Source organism: Muntiacus reevesi, chromosome 5, assembly GCF_963930625.1.
Source record: "Muntiacus reevesi chromosome 5, mMunRee1.1, whole genome shotgun sequence".
In the NCBI taxonomy this organism is placed as follows: Eukaryota; Metazoa; Chordata; class Mammalia; order Artiodactyla; family Cervidae; genus Muntiacus; species Muntiacus reevesi.
In genome coordinates, this window is record NC_089253.1 from 27,511,567 (window position 1) to 27,528,015 (window position 16,449).

Sequence of the window (16,449 nt, forward strand, 5' to 3'; positions counted from 1 at the left end):
TGATGGTGAACACAGTGATTAAATTAAACATTCCAGGATGTTTAAGAATTGTCTTTCACTGGGAGAAATAAATAATTTTTTTCTATTCTTTCTGCATTTCAATTTTTTATTATTTATATATATGATTCTGGGAGCCTAAGCAGTAAGGGCCCCCTAGATTAATGTCTTGTTTTTTTGCTATAAAGACCACAAAGACTTCTGAAATTTTTATGTGGCAGTCCACTGGTGAGAATGGTTTTCCTGTGAGGTGTTTAGTAATTCCTTTGGTATGTTTTTATTCTCACATTTTTTTCCCCCTTTGAGACATGTTATAATATTGTTGTCCTAAAAGCAACTTGGCAAAAGCTGCTGCAGTAAAAAAGTGTATGTGTATGTGTGTTTTGGATTGGGATTAGAAGAGAGAGGCTTGGAACAATCCTTGTGAAGTTACGTAGGGTAGCCTTTAGGCAGAATTCTGTTTAAATAGTTCAAGGATCTTTTCTATTCTTAATGTTCTTTGGGACTGTAATTATATAATACCCTGGATAATAGTTTCAGAATCTAAGGACATTGGCTCTCAGGAAGTCCATTCTCATATCTAAGCCAGATTTGTCATATTATAATTTAGTCATTTTCCCATAATTATGATCTCATCTCCATCAAAAAGAAAAAAATCTGAATTCTGTGGTGCTCATATATAAGCATTTTTACAGACTTATCAGGCAAAACACAGAATGGAAATTGTAGTTCATCTAATTGAAGCCAAGACATCTCTGCTGTGGGTATTTTATGTCTACCTTAAATCTTCTTATGACATGCCTACCACATGGTATAGTCAGTGGGGAATTCTTCTTTAGCTGTTCTGCTGACCTTCTTTGAAAGCTTTTCTGCTTAAGGCTTTTGTTTTATTGCCATTTTCTCAATGGATAATCTTTTTCTTGTTGGATTTATACTCTTGACCCCAGAAGAAATATGAAGGTCTCTGTCTTACAGATGGTATCAGAACATTAAATCTGTTGTCAATGACAGTTTGCAAATAATATAAAATTATTTTTTGCTTTTTACTGTTGAAGAAATGAAATGTATGCCCTTCTTTGCATGGGGGTTATTTGTTTAACTTAAAGACAAAAACCACTTTAGCAGCATTCTAAAATAAAGATATACCTTTTTTCTACATAGGAATTGATAGTAACCACTTTACCTCACCCAGTTGTTATGAGAATCAAATGATATGTCTTCATTTATTCATTTAGCAGCTGTTTACTGAGAATCTATTAATTGGTAGACATGCTAGATTTAAGCATACAAAATATGGATGATATGATCCCATCTTTCAAGGATCTTAGTAGATATATTCCACTGACTAATGGAGAGGCAAATAAATGAATAATTATAGTGTGATATGTTAAGTATTACAAGACAATATAGCATGTGATTAAGAACCTAGGGAGATACATGTTCAAGTCCTAGCTCTGCTGCCCACCAGCTTTGTGACTTTGGGAAAGTTACTTTCTATTAGTCCTAGTTTCTTCTCTATAAAACAGGTGTAAGAGGAATATACACCTCAGAAAGTTGCTGTGAGGATTAAATGAGGTAACATGGCAAATGAACTTAGTGTAGAATGTGGCATGTGGTACATGCTCAATAAATGTTAGTTGCCAAATATTTAAGGGAAAAAAATAGCACTAAGTTTTACATAAAATATTCCAGAGAATGGAAAACAGGAATACTTGCCACATAATTATAGAAGCCAGTATAACCTTAAAATCAACCTGTCTTGGATATTAAAAGATAGCAATATTACAGACTAATTTCTTTGATCAACATAAATGTAAAAATATCAAGTAAAATAAAATCTTTCTTCTAATGTCAGTAGAAGGAAAAAGCTATAAGAAGGAATGAGAGCACAGAGACTGTTTTGAACTCAAAATTGGGGTCCCGGTATAGCAGCACAGGGAAGACTTCCCGGGCTGAGCTGTGAAGGGTCAGCGGAAGGGCATGAAACAGCTGGAACTGAGTGGACCAAGAGAAGGTAGGAACTCCAGCAGAAAGACTGACACTGTAAAAGGCGTAACACGAAAGAGCATGACCCGTCTGAGTGGATGTGATTGGAGCTAATAGAATGGCAAGAGGTAGGCCTTATAAAATGAGGAAAGAGTATAAAGAACTGTGTATGTTATAAGAAGGATTTGGGATTTTATCCTGAAAACAGGAGCCACTTAGACACATTGTGAGGAATGGGTAAAATGGCTAAGACTAGATGTTAGGAGATTATTCTTTTTATTTTACAGATGAGAAAATGAGCCCCAGAGAGATTAACTAAGTTGCCTAAGATAAAGATCATACTTAACAGTGGCAGAACTGGGATTCAATCCTGAATTTATTCAATTCCATCACCTAATTGCTTTGAAGTTTGTAATTTCAATAAGTTACAAGCCAGGGCCAGGGAGGCAGTGAGGAGGAGGCAGTTTTAAGAGCAAAAGACATAGAATTGATAAGATACTGCTAGAGAATTCAAAGATAAGTTCCAGGTTTATGGCTTAGGCCACCCTTAGCCCATTTACCTAATGAACTGCTTTGAAACAGATGTTCCAGCAAGGAGGTTTAGGTGGAGAAGATTAGTTTGGGGCAAATTGGATTTGAAGTGCCTGAAGGAAATTCAAGTAGAGCATCCAGTAGGAAATATTATGTTATTTTTAGTAATGATTTCAGAAATCACTAAGGAAGAATACTATCAGAATAAAGAAAGAGAGAAAAAGGTTGAACAGGAAAACAGGATTGGCAGGCAGAGATTTAGACTGTGCTAGATTAGACTTTAATCCTGTTGTACCGAAGAGGAAGATATCTTTCATCTCCTTAGGAAGTTATTTTTCTAGCAGACACCTCTTTTAACCCCTGAAATAAAGCTACTTCTTATTCTTGAATGCAGAGTTCCCTTTATTTGACAGTGTTAGTGTTGGCAAATTTCTGTGATTGCTCAAGAAGTATGAATTCATAGAGCCAAAAAGTCTTCAATTTTAGTTCTAAATCTCTATTACAGAGTTTAACTTTGTAAAGGATTAGTGGCATGACCTTATATGAAAGATGGCTAACAAGAGTTTTTGAGTTGTAATTATAAGAATGTATTTTTAATGTACTTTGTCTGTGATACTGCTTTCTCTTTAGGATTCTTTTCAAAATGTAAATATTGCCATCTACTTGCTGTTATGCAAACACTCAGTGTAGCATGTTGACAAATCAATTTGCAGAGTTTTATATTCTTATTCTCTTTTACTGAAAGTTTGACACTGGGTTTAGCATGACCTGAGAACCACTGTAATTGTATTCACATCAGTGCCCTGGGAAAAACCCCTAGGTTGACATTTTGATTTCCAACCTAATTAAGTTTCTGTTGTGTGTATCAACTAAAAGGTATATTTATGCAAGAAGCTCTAAAGACATTTGATAGGTTTATAAAGTAATTGTTTTTATCAACTTTTTAAGTTGGTTTTGCCAATTTTTATGGTTATGATCCTTTCTGAAACTGCTGTGTGGCAGTAGTTCTTCACTTGAGAATCAAACCAAAGCTGTGGATCCTTTTCCCAGATAAATACCTTTGAGATACTCAAGTGGAATGCCAAACTGGCAGGCAGTTAAATAGGTTTAAATCTCAGAGGAATGGTCTATGCTGGAGCTGGAGTTTAATGAGTTACAGATGATAGGGGTGGTCACAGAAGCAGATAGTATGCAAAAAGTCACCTAGGGAGAAGTCATAGAATAAGAAATGGAGAATGCCTTCTTCTAGGGTAAGAAATAGACATGGTATACTTCTGCTTATGTACAATGACTTTTTCGAGGGCCACAAACTATTTTAACATCTAAGATGTTTTGCTCCCTCGAATCAATTTTTGCTGCCTTGGGTATAATGTTACCCTCTGTTGAGAATGTAAATGCTAGATGGATTAACCTGTAGGCCACCAAGGACCTTAGAGAGAGTTTTTTTGTGAAGTGATTGATGGATCTTAAAAGCCATATTGGAGGGGAGAAGAGATCAGAGAGGAAAAGGCTGAACTCTTAAGATGTTTGACTGTGAGAAGAGGACTGACTAGGGGGGAGAAGGGGAAAGGGCTGAGTCCATCACTGCTAGTAATTGTCCTGTTACCAACAATTTCGAGTAATTTCCTATTACCCACGTTTGAGAAACAATGCTGACATGTTTCCTTAGCTCTTAGTTTATAGGTATAGAGAATAAATGGTATAGAGAATTATGTGTGTGTGTGCTAAGTCACTTGAGTCGTGTCTGATTCTTTGTGACCCTGTGGACTGTAATCCTCCAGGCTCCTCTGTCCAGTATTCTCCAGAATACTGGAGTGGGTTGCCATGCCCTCTTCCAGGGGATCTTCCTGACCCAGGGATCGAACCAGTGTCTCATGTCTCCTGCGTTGGCAGGCAGGTTCTTTACCACTGCTGCTACCTGGGTAGCCTGTGGAGAATTATACCAGCAACTAAACTGTCTGTTAGTCACTTGGCTCCATTTAAGTTTCACTTGAAAACCTGAGGCTTCCCTGGTGGCTCAGTGATAAAAGAATTCACCTGCCAATGCAGGAAATGAGGATTTGATACTTGGGTGGGGAAGATGCCCTGGAGAAGGAGATGGCAATCCACTCCAGTATTCTTGCCTGAGAAATTCCATGAACAGAGGAGCCTGGTGGGCTATAGTCCATGGGGTTGCAAAACAGTGAGACACAACTAAATAACAGCAACAATTGAAAACCTCAGTTTGATTTCTCATCTGTAGAAAAATCTTTTCATATTTGCATTTTTCACCAGCTCAGGAGTTATTGAATTTAATCACATATGAATGTCCTCAAAACATTTACTTTTTTAAACTGGCTCTCTTTGGGAAAAGATCTTTATGTAAATAGATCCTTAGTGAAGGGCATCTATGATCCTAGGCTCGTATTTAAACTTTTATACTTATTTAACCTCTTCCTTTTGTTCTCTTACTTATATCATGCATTATATTTTAAGAGAACAAATTGATGTATATTTTGAAGTAAATTGTGGGGAATTCTATGGCAGTCCAGTGGTTAGGACTCTGCATATCTACTGTAGTGAGCACAGGTTCAATCCCTGGTCAGGGAAGTAAGGTCTTGCATGCTGTGCAGCATGGCCAAAAAAAGAAAATTCAGATGTGAATAATTATGTGTGCTGTGGCTCTTTTCCACGTTACCTTTCTCATGTTCCTAGTACACTGCCTGATACGCCTTTATATCTTGATCCTCACTAGGAATAAAATATCTTTCTACACAAGTTGGAGTATTGAGATTTCTTACTTCTACCTTGTTCCAACTTTATATTGCATTTGAGTTTGATTGTGATCCCCTTCGTGGATCACAGCCTTGTCGTGGTGAAGGGGCTTATGTAACGCAGTGAAGCTATGAGCCACGTCATACAGGGCCACCAAAGACAGATGGGTCATAGTGAAGAGTTCTGACAAAATGTGGTCCACTGGAGGAGGGAATAGCTAGTATTCTTGCCAGTTCTCCAGTGTTCTTGCTGTGAGAACCCCATGAACAGTATGAAAAAGCAAAAAGATATGACACTGGAAGATGATCCCCCCAAGGCCAGAAGGTGTCCAGTATGCTACTGGAGAAGAGCCAAGGACAATTACTAATAGCTCCAGATAGAATGGAGCGACTGGGCCAAAGCAGAAACAATGCTCAGTTGCAAATGTGTTTGGTGGTGGCAGTAAAATCCAGTGTTGTAAAGAATAGTATTGCATAAGAACCTGGAATGTTAGGACCATGAATCAAGGTAAAGTGGACGTAGTCAAGTAGGAGATGGAAAGGGTGAACATCGACATCTTGGGAATCAGTTAACTAAAATGGAGAGGAAAGGGTGAATTTAATTCAGATGACCATTATATCTACTACTGTGGGCAAGAATCCATTAGAAAAAATGGAGTAGCCCTCATAGTCAACAAAAGAGTACAAAATGCAGGACACGAGTACAGTCTCAAAAACACCAGAATGACCTCAGTTCATTTACAAAGTAAACCATTCAGTATCACACTAATCCAAGTCTGTGCCCCAATCACTAATTCCAAAGAAGCTGAAGTTGACCGGTTCTGTGAAAACCTACAACAGCTTCTAGAACTAATACCAAAAAAAGATGTCCTTTTCATCATAGGAGATTGGAATGCAAAAGTAGGAAGTCAGGAGATACCTGGAGTAACAGGCAAGTTTGGCCTTGGAGTACAAAATGAAGCAGGACAAAGCCTAACAGTTTTGTCAAGAGAACACACTGGTCATAGCAAACGCCCTTTTCCAACAACGCAAGAGATGACTCTGCACATAGACATCACCAGATGGTCTCCGTGCACGCTCAGTCGTGTTTGACTCTGTGGGACTCCATGGACTGTAGCCAGGTTCCTCTGTCCATGGAATTCTCCAGGCAAGAATACTGGAGTGGGTTGCCATGCTCTTCTCCAGGGAAGCTTCCCAACCCAGCGATTGTACCTGGGCCTCCTGCATTGTAGACAGATTCTTTACCGTCTGAGCCACCAGGGGTTGCTATCCCAGATTGTCAATATCAAAATCAAATTGATTATATTCTTTGCAACCAAAGATGGAGATGCTCTATACAGTTAGCAAAAAGAAGCCCTGGAACAGACTGTGACTCAGATCATCAGTTTCTTATTGCAAAATTCAGGCTTAAATTGAAGAAAGTAGGAAAAACCACAAGGCCATTCGGGTATGACCTAAACCAATCCAATATGATTGTGGTGGAGGATCGAATAGATTCAAGGGATAAGATCTGGTAGACAGTGCCTGAAGAACTATGGATGGAGATTCTTAACATTGTACAGGAGACAGTGACCAAAACCATTACGGAAAAAAAGAAATGCACGAAGACAAAGCGGTTGTCTGAAGAGGCTTTACAAATAGCTGAGGAAAGAAGAAACTGAAAGGCAGGGGAGAAAGGAAAAAATGTATCCAACTGAATGCAGAATTCCAGAGAATAGCAAGGAGAGACAAGAAGTCCTTAAAGGAACAGTGCACAGAAATCAAAGAAAACAACAGAATGGGGAAAACTAGAGATTTCTTCAAGAAAATTGGAGGTATCAGGAGAAAACTTTATGTAAGGATTGGCACAATAGTGAGGACAGAAGCAACCTAACAGAAACAGAAGATATTAAGAAGCGGTGGCAAGAATACACAGAAGAACTATACGAAGAACTATACGAAAAAGGTCTTAATGACCTGAAAACCATGATGGTGTAGTCACTCACCTAGAGCCAGACGTCCTGGAGTGTGAAGTCACGTAGGCCTTAGGAAGCATTACTATGAACAAAGCTAGCGGAGGTAATAGAATTCCAGCTGAGCTATGTAAAATCCTAGAAGATGATGCTGTTAAAGTGCTGTACTCAGTACGTCAGCAACTTTGGAAAACACAGCAGTGGCCACAGGACTGGAAGAGGTCAGTTTTGACTCCAGTCCCAAAGAAGGGCAGTGCCACAGAATGCTCCAGTTGCTGTACACTTATGCTCATGTTACATGCTAGCAAAAGGTTATGGTCAAAATCCTTCAAGCTAGGCTGCAGCGGTAGGTGAACTGATGACTTCCAGATGTACAAGCTGATTTAGAAAAGGCAGAGGAATCAGAGATCAAATTGCCAATGTTCGTTGGAGAAGGCAAGGGAATTCCAGAGAAATTTGTACTGTTGCTTCACTGGCTACACTAAAGCCTTTAACTGTGTGGATCACAACATGCTGTCTAAAACTCTTAAAGAGATGGGAATACCAGACCACCTTACCTGTCTCCTGAGAAACCTGTTTGTGGGTCAAGAAGCAGCAGTTAGAACTGGACATGAAACAACTGACCAGTTCAAAACTGGGAAAGGAATACAAGACTATATATCATCACTTTGCTTTTTTAACTTCTTTGCGGAGTACATCATGTGAAGTGCCAGGCTGGATGAATCACAAGCTGGAATCAAGGTTGCCAGGAGAAATATCAACAATCAGATATGGAGATGATACCACTCTAATGACAGAAAGTGAAGAGGAACTTCTTTCCTCTTCCCAGAAAGTGAAGGAAGCTCTTTAGAGCTTCTTGATGAGGGTGAAAGAGGAAAGTCAAAAAGCTGGCTTAACATGCAACATTTGAAAACCTAACATGACATTCGGTCCCATCACTTTATGGCAAATAGATGGGGAAAAAGTGGAAGCAGTGACAGATTTTATTTTCTTGTGCTCCAAACTCACTGCAGACAGTGACTGAAGCCTTAAAATTAAAAGACACTTGCTCTTTGAAAGGAAAGCTACGACAAACCTAGGCAGTGTATTAAAAAGCAGAGATATCACTTTGCTGACAAAGGCCTGTATAGTCAAAATTATGCTTTTTCCAGTAGTCATGTACAAATGTGAGAGTTGGACCATAAAGAAGGCTGAGCGCTGAAAACTTGATGCTTTTGAACTCTGGTGTGGAGAAAACTCTTGAGTAGTGTCCATTGGACAGCAAGGAGATCAAACCTCAAGTCCAAACCTAAGTCCATCCTAAAGGAAATCCACCCTGAATATTCATTGGAAGGAGTGATGCTGAAGCTAAAGCTCCAAAACATTGGTCACCTTATGCAAAGAGCTGACTCACTGGAAAAGACCCTGATGCTGGGAAAAATTGAGGGCAGGAGGAGAAGGGGACGACAGAGGATGAGGTGGTTAGATAGCATCGCCGACTCAGTGGGAGGCAGTGAAGGACAGGGGAGCCTGGTGTGCTGCAGTTCATGGGGTCCCAAAGAGTCAGACATGACTTAGCAAACTAAACAACGACAACAACATACCATAAAAGCTATTTTTATGTTCTAGACTGTTTGAGGAATACTCCTAGTAGACTTATAGTTCAAGAAAGAATGGCAAGTGTGCCCAACAGTTATAAGAAAATCCTTGTTTAGCGTGGACTTGTCACCTCTACTGGAGGTGACAGAATCTGGATGAACTTAGTCGCACATCAAGTTTCTTGTACTTTTCCAGTGCCTGATCTTTGAGCCTTTGTAGGACAGCTTCCTGGTTTTTACTGTATACCTGTATTAATCTAACAAAGGAAGCCCAGAATTCCCCTGGAGTAAACAGGCTGCTACAAATGGATGGAAGCCCAGAATTTTCAGCAGACCATGCTTTGTTGAAGAGGTGTGTGAATTGACCTCATACTACTGTTCAGAAAATAGCAGCTCATTTGTTTCAAAGTCATTTTAAGCAATTGACATTATCAGCATACATCTGTAAGTTCTAGTCTTGAATTATGTTGCTTTTTTAAAAAAATATTTACTCATTTGGCTGTGTCAGACCATAGTTGTGGCATGCAGGGTCTTTGGTTGAGGCCCGTGGGTTCTCTCATTGTGGCCCAGGCTCAGTAGTTGCAGGGTACAGACTTAGTTGCTTGGTGGCATGTGGGACCTTAGCTTGCCATCCAGGGGTTGAGTCTGTGTTCTCTGCATTGCAAGGCGGATTCTTTACCACTGAACCATGAGGAAAGTCCTGAATTAGTTATATTTCCTAACAAAAGCTCTTAGATTAGGTTTTCTGACAATTTTCTCATTGTACAACTAGAAGGTGTTTTTTGCTCTCTGCTAGAAGGTGTTTTTTCAAAATAAGTATAATTGATGTTCAGTAAACTGCACATATACAGTTTCACACGTACACAGACACACACGTGAAATGACTGTCGTAGTCAGGACAGTGAACACGCCGATCACCCTCACACCCTCAGGCTTCCGCGTGCCCTCGGTGGTTCCTCTCCCTGCACAGCCCGCGCTTCCTCAGGCAGCTGCTTGCTCGCTGTGTCTGTAGACCAGTGTGAACGTGAACTCCTGTGCCCAGCGCCTTGTATCTTAAATAAATTGCATTGGCGTGTAGTCGCTGTACAGTGTTGTGTTCGCTTCCTGCTCTCCAGCAGAGTGAGTCAGTCACACGCATACACGTGCCCCCTCTTCTGTGGGCTCCCTTCCCCCGGCCCCGCAGAGCCCTGAGCAGAGCCCCTGAGCTGTGCGGCAGGCTCTCCTCAATCACCTGCTCCGTACTTAGTAGGGTGCATGCCAGTCCCAGCCTCCCAGTCCATCCCGTCCCCCTTGGCACCCGTGAGTGTGTCCTGTGTGTCTGTGACTGTATTTCTGCTTTGCACGAAAGTTCATCTGTCATTTTTCTAGATTCCACACATAAGCAATATTATGCAATATTTGTTTTTTTCTTTCTGACTGAGTTCACCTTCTGTGACAGTCTCTAGATCCATCTACATCTCTGCAAATGGCAGTATGCTGTCCCTTTTATGGTTGAGTAATCTTTCATTGTATATATGTATCACATCTTCTTTATCCATTCCTCTGTCAATGGACATCTGGATTGCTTCCATGTCCTAACTATTTTAAATAGTGCTGCAGTAAACACCAAGAGTGCATGCATCCTTTCAAACTATGATTTTCTCTGGATATATACCTAGGAGTGGGATTGGCCCAGTTCCTTTTTTAAAAAATTAATTTTATTTTGTGGAGGTTGCACTGGGTCGTCATTGCTGTGTGTGGGCTCTCTCTAGTTGCGGAGAGTGGGGACTACTCTCCAGTTGCAGCGTGTGGACTTCTCCTTGTAGTGGCTTCTCGTTGTGGAGCACAGGCTGTCAGTGCGAGGGCTTCAGTCGTTGCAGCACACGGGCTCAGTTGTTGCATCTCGTGGGCTCCAGAGCATAGGCTCGGTAGTTGTGGCTCGTGGGTTTAGTTGTTCTGCTGCAGTTGGGATCTTCCAGGACCAGGGATTGAACCCCTGTCCCCTGCATTGGCAGGCAGACTCCTATCCACTGTACCACCAAGGAAGTCCTGGCCTACCTCCTTTTATGCAGAGTAATTATTTTGAAGATTTGTCTTTGTTGTGGTGGTATCAAGAGTTTACTCCTTTTTTTTTTTATAGACAGTATTCCATTGTTTGGATATACCACAATTTGTTTATACATTCAAAGGTTGATGGACATTTGGGTTGTTTCCAGTTTGGGGCTAATACAGATAAAGCTGCAGTCTTTAGAAATATGTTACCTTTTCTCTTGGGTGAATACCTGAGAGTGGACTGGATCGTCATGGTAGGTATATATTTCAGTGTTTAAAGAAACTGTTCAATGGTTTTCTAAAGTAGTTGTACCACTTTATGTTACCACCAGCAGTGTAAGAGAGTTCAAGTTCCCTTACATCATTGCCAACACTTAGTATGATCAGTCTTTTTCATTTTAGCCATTTGAATAGGGTATGTAGTGATACCTCATTGTGGTTTTAGTTTACATTTCTTAAATGACTAAAGAGATTGTACATTTGGTGTCATAGTCAAGAAAACATTGCCTAACCCAAGGTCACAAAAATTTGTTGTTGTTTTCTTCTAGAAAAATTATCATTTAAGTCTGTGATCCAGTTTGAGTTCATTTAATATGTAGTGTGAAGTGGTTTTTTTTTGTATATGGATATCCTCTTGCTGAATATGGATATCCTGTGTATATGGATATCCTCTTGCTGAATATGGATATCCTCTCCATTGCATACTTTAGTGCATTTGTCAAAAGTCAATTGTCCAACGAACAGTAAAAGAGAAGATTGATAAGTTGGACTTCATCAAAATTAAAAACTATAAAGAAGGTGAAAAAAACAACTAATGATGGGAGAAATTATTTGCAAATCATTTATCTGATGAGAGACTTGGAGTCAGAATATATAAAAGGACTCTTACAGTTCAGTAATAAAAAGATAACCCAACTAAAAAGTAGACAAAGGATTTAAATAGACATTTCTCCTAAGGAAATAATATATAAATGGCTAATAAGCATTTGAAAATATACTCAACAGCATCAGTGCTTCTAATGAATATTCAGGGTTGATTTCCTTTAGGATTGATTGATTTGATCTCCTTGCAGTCCAAGAGACTCTCAGGAGTCTTCTCCAGCACACAGTTCGAAGGCATCAATTCTTCAGTGCTGAGCTTTTTTTATTGTCTAGCTCTTACATCCATACATGACTGCTGGAAAAACCATAGCTTTGACTATATGGATCTTTGTAGGCAAAGTAATGTCTCTGCTTTTTAATAGACTGTCTAGGTTTGTCATTGCTTTTCTTACAAGGAGCAAGCGTCTTTTAATTTCATGAGGATGTTGATCAAGTCTATATCTTTGCCTTGTTTATGCCTGGTTTTTCTATCAATCATTGAGAGAGGGTATTAAAAATCTCTGCCTTAACTGTGGATTTATTGTATCTTCTTTGCAATTCCATAAGCCTTTGCTTCATGTATTTTGAAGCTCTTTTATTAGATACATAAATGTTTGGGATTGTTATGTCTTCTCAGTTAATTGACTCTGTAATTATGAAATGACCTTTATCTCTGATAGTTTATTTTCTCTGAAATCTACATTGTCTGATATTAATATAGCTATTCCAACCTTCTTTTAACTAGTGCTAGCATATTTTTTGCATTTCTTGTATTTTTAATCTGTTTCTTTGTATTTAAAGTGCATTTCTTGTCAGCAGTGTGTAGTTGAATCAAATCCTACAATTTTTCCAGCCCAGGTTGGATGCATGAGACAAGTGCTCAGGGCTGGTGCACTGGGAAGAGCCAGGGATGGGATGGGGAGGGAGGTGGGAGGGGGGGTCAGGATGGGGAACACATGTAAATCCATGGCTGATTCATGTCAATGTATGGCAAAAACCACTACAATATTGTAAAGTAATTAGCCTCCAACTAATAAAAATAAATGAGAAAACAACAAACAAAAAACAAATCCTACAATTTTTATCAGATCTGACAATCTCTTCCTTTTAATTGGGTGTTTAGACTATTTACTTTTAACATGATTATTTGTAGGGTTTGATATGTTACCTTGCTGTTTGTCCCATTTCTTCTTAGTTCTCTTTTTATACCTTTTTTGAATTACTTTTATATTTTTGTGATCCTATTGCATCTCCTTTTTTGGCCTGTAAGCTATGACATTTTTGTTATTTTATTGGTTGTTCTAGGATTTATAGGGCTTCCCATGTGGCTCAGTGGTAAAGAATCCACCGGCTAGTGCATGAGACTCAGATTCAATCCCATGGAGTAGGAAATGGCAGCTCACTCCAGTATTCTTGCCTGGGAAATTCCATGGATAGAGGAGCTTGGCAGGCTCTAACCCATGGGGTTGCAAAGAGCTGGACACAACTGAGAGACGGAGCCTGCACACGCTAGGGTTTATAGTTGTACATCTCTTAACTCTTCACACTCTACCTTTAAACAATATTACACTATTTCACATATAGTGTAAACATTTTAATGTAAGAATGTTAGAGCAGTGTACTTCCATTTCTCTCATCCAACCTTTATACTATTGTTATACATTTAACTTTTACATATAAAATGCATTGTTATTTTTGTTAAAGAAGTCTGTTACTATTTAAAAGAGATTTAACTAATAAGAATCTTATACATATTACCTAAAGTATCATTTTGTTCCTGTCTGAAAGATAGCCTTTAACATTTCCTGCCATTGCCGGTATACAGGCACACCTCCTTTTACTGTGCTATGTTGTTGTACTTTGTAGATACTGCATTTTTTTACAAATTGAAGGTATGTGGCAACCTTGTGTTGAACTAGTCTGCTGGTGCCAATTAGTTTTAAATTAAGACATGTACATTGTGTTATCACACACTTAAAAGACTACAGTGTAAACAGAATTTTATATGCACTGGGAAACCAAAAACTTCATGTGATGTGCTTTATCTCAAGCTTCCCTTTATTATAGTGGTCTAGAACCAAGCCTGTACTGTCTCTGGGTTATGCCCGTACTAGGGATTAATTCTTTTAGGTTTTGTACGTCTAAAAACAACCTGATTTCATTTTTTTCCCTTCATTTATTCATTTATTTATGTGACGTGGTTTCTTTTTCTTTTGATGGTAAAAAACATGTATCATTTACCATTGTAACCATGTTTAAGTGTACAGTTCAGTAGTGTTCATAAACAAATAAACATATCCATATTGTTGTGAATATAGTATGAGGTGATAATCTCATTGAGATTTTGATTTGCATTTGAATGAAGATTCGTGATGTTGAGCAGCTTTTCTTACGTTTGTGAGTCATTTATAGATCATCTTTGTAGAAATATCTATTCCAGTTTTTTACCCATTTTTAATTGGATTCATTGCTTTTTTTGTTTTCTTTTTAAATTTTTGAATTATCTCCCTGTGGTTTATTTTGGATAATTTCTATCATTATGCTTTCAGATTTAGTTCTGCAATGTTTAACCTGCTAGAAATCCCATCCAGTGTATTTTTTTTAATAAAGAATTTATTTTTATAGAGCAGTTTAGGTTCATGGCAAAGTTGAGAGGAAGGTAGAGCAATTGTCGATATGTACTGTCCCCTGACATTCAGAGCCTTCTCCATTATCAACATCCCCCACCAGTGTGGTACAGCTAACACGTGATAAGCCTGCACTGATACAGCATTATCAACCAAAGTTTATAATTTACATTAGGGTTCACTCTTGGTGTTGCACATTTATGGGTTTGGGCAAATGTGACTTGTATCCATCATTAAGTATCACATAGAATAGTTTTACTACTCTGAAACTCCTTTATGCTCTGCCTGCTCACCTTCTTTCCCTCCCTCCAACCCCAGCTTCTGGCAGCCACTGATCTTTCACTGTCTCCATTGTTTTACTCTTTCCAGAATGTCATATGGTTTGAATCATACAGTATGTAGCCTTTTGAGATTGGCTTCTTTCACTTAGTAATAGGCATTTACGTTGACTGTCTGTTCATGACTTGATAGCTCATTTCTTTTTAGTACTCAATAATATTTTGTTGTTTGAAAGTACAACAGTTTATTTATCCATTCATCTACTGAAGGACATATTGGTTTCTTCCAGCATTTGGCAAATAAACTATTTCAAACATCCATGCGCAGGTTTTGTGTGGGTGTAAGTTGTGTAAATACCAAGGGGTACTGCTGGATTGTGCGGTGTTTGATTTTGTCAAATGCTTTCTCTATATTTTTTTATAGAATCGTGATTTTTCTTATTTAGCTTTTGATGTGATCTATTACATTAATTGATTTTTTTCATGTTGAACCAGCCTTTCATTCTTGGCCTAAATTCGTTTTGATTGTGATATATGTGTGCATTGTTAGATTTGATTTGCTAATATTTTTGAGAATTTTTGCCTCTTGTTCATGAGAGATATTGGTAATACTTTCTAATATCTTTATCTGGTTTTGATTTTAGAGTAATGCTGACCTCATAGAATGAGTTAAAAAGCATGCTTTCTGCTTCTGTCCACTGAAAGAGATTGAAGAGGTTTGGTGTAATTTCTTCCTTAATTGTTTGGTGAGCCCATCTGGGCCTGGTGCTTTCTGTTTTGGAAGGTTACTAATTATTAATTCTATTTCTTTAATATATAGACTTATTCTCCAATGTATTTTTTATTTCAGAAATTGTAGTTTTCATCTTGATAAGTTGATTTCAGTCTTCTTTATGTCTAAACTTTTTGAACATATAGGATCTATTAATAGTTTTACTGTCTTGCTTTAATGTCTTTCTATGCAAATTCTAATCACTGTCTATTCTAGGTTGATTTTGAGTGGTTGATTACTCTCTGCATTATGAATTGTATTTGCCTGCCTCTTTGCATGCCTGGTAATCTTTGATTAGACGTCCAACATTGAATTTACCTCATTGGTTACTGGTTATCTTTGTATTCTTATAAAATTTTTCTGAGCTTTGTTTAGGGATGCAAAAGGAAATGGCAACCCACTCCAGGATTCTTGCCTGGAAAACCCCATGGACAGAGGAGCTTTGCAGGCTACAGTCCTCGGGGTCACAAAGAGTCGGATGCTTCTGAACAACGAGCACTTTTATTTAAGTTACTTTGGGGCTTTGCTTTTACGGTGCTGGTTGTGTCTGGAACAATCGTTATTCCCCACTACTGAAGTAAAGTCTTCCTGAAAACTCTACCCAATGCCTGTACATGTTGAGTTTCTCAAGGCTTACGTGGTGGGAACAGTCTCCATTCTGTGCTCTGTGAGCACAGGACACTGTTCGCTGTTCCTCTCTTGGAAGGCTCTGTCCTTGGTCTCAGATCGTGTCCTCACATGCATGCTCAGTGCTCTGCTGTGTATTTGAAGGAGCCCCCCCAGATCTCTGGGGTTCTCCCTCTGAGCAGCTCGCTCCCCTGGGTTTCTGTCGTGAGTGCTCTGGTTGCTTTTGTGTCCCTGCACTTGCAGCGTCGTCTCCCCGGCTCAGCAGATCTACCAGGCCCCACCTCAGCTCGCCTGCCCTGTGCTGCTGCTGCCTGGAAACTTCCAAGGCAGTGAGCTCGGGCACTTGTAGGACTCACTGCATTTGTTCTCCATCTGCCAAGGATCACTGTCTTTCATTGCTAAATATCCAGTGTCTAGCAAACCATTGTTTTTTTTGGTTGGTTGTTTTTGGTCTGGT

General features: G+C 39.0%; 1 protein-coding gene across 8 annotated transcripts in view; it reads left to right on the plus strand.

Annotated features, from left to right (window-relative positions):
- Nucleotides 1-16,449, plus strand: part of CCDC15 (coiled-coil domain containing 15) — a 58,708-nt gene that overhangs the window by 27,349 nt on the left and 14,910 nt on the right. The gene's annotated exons all lie outside the window — the stretch shown is intronic.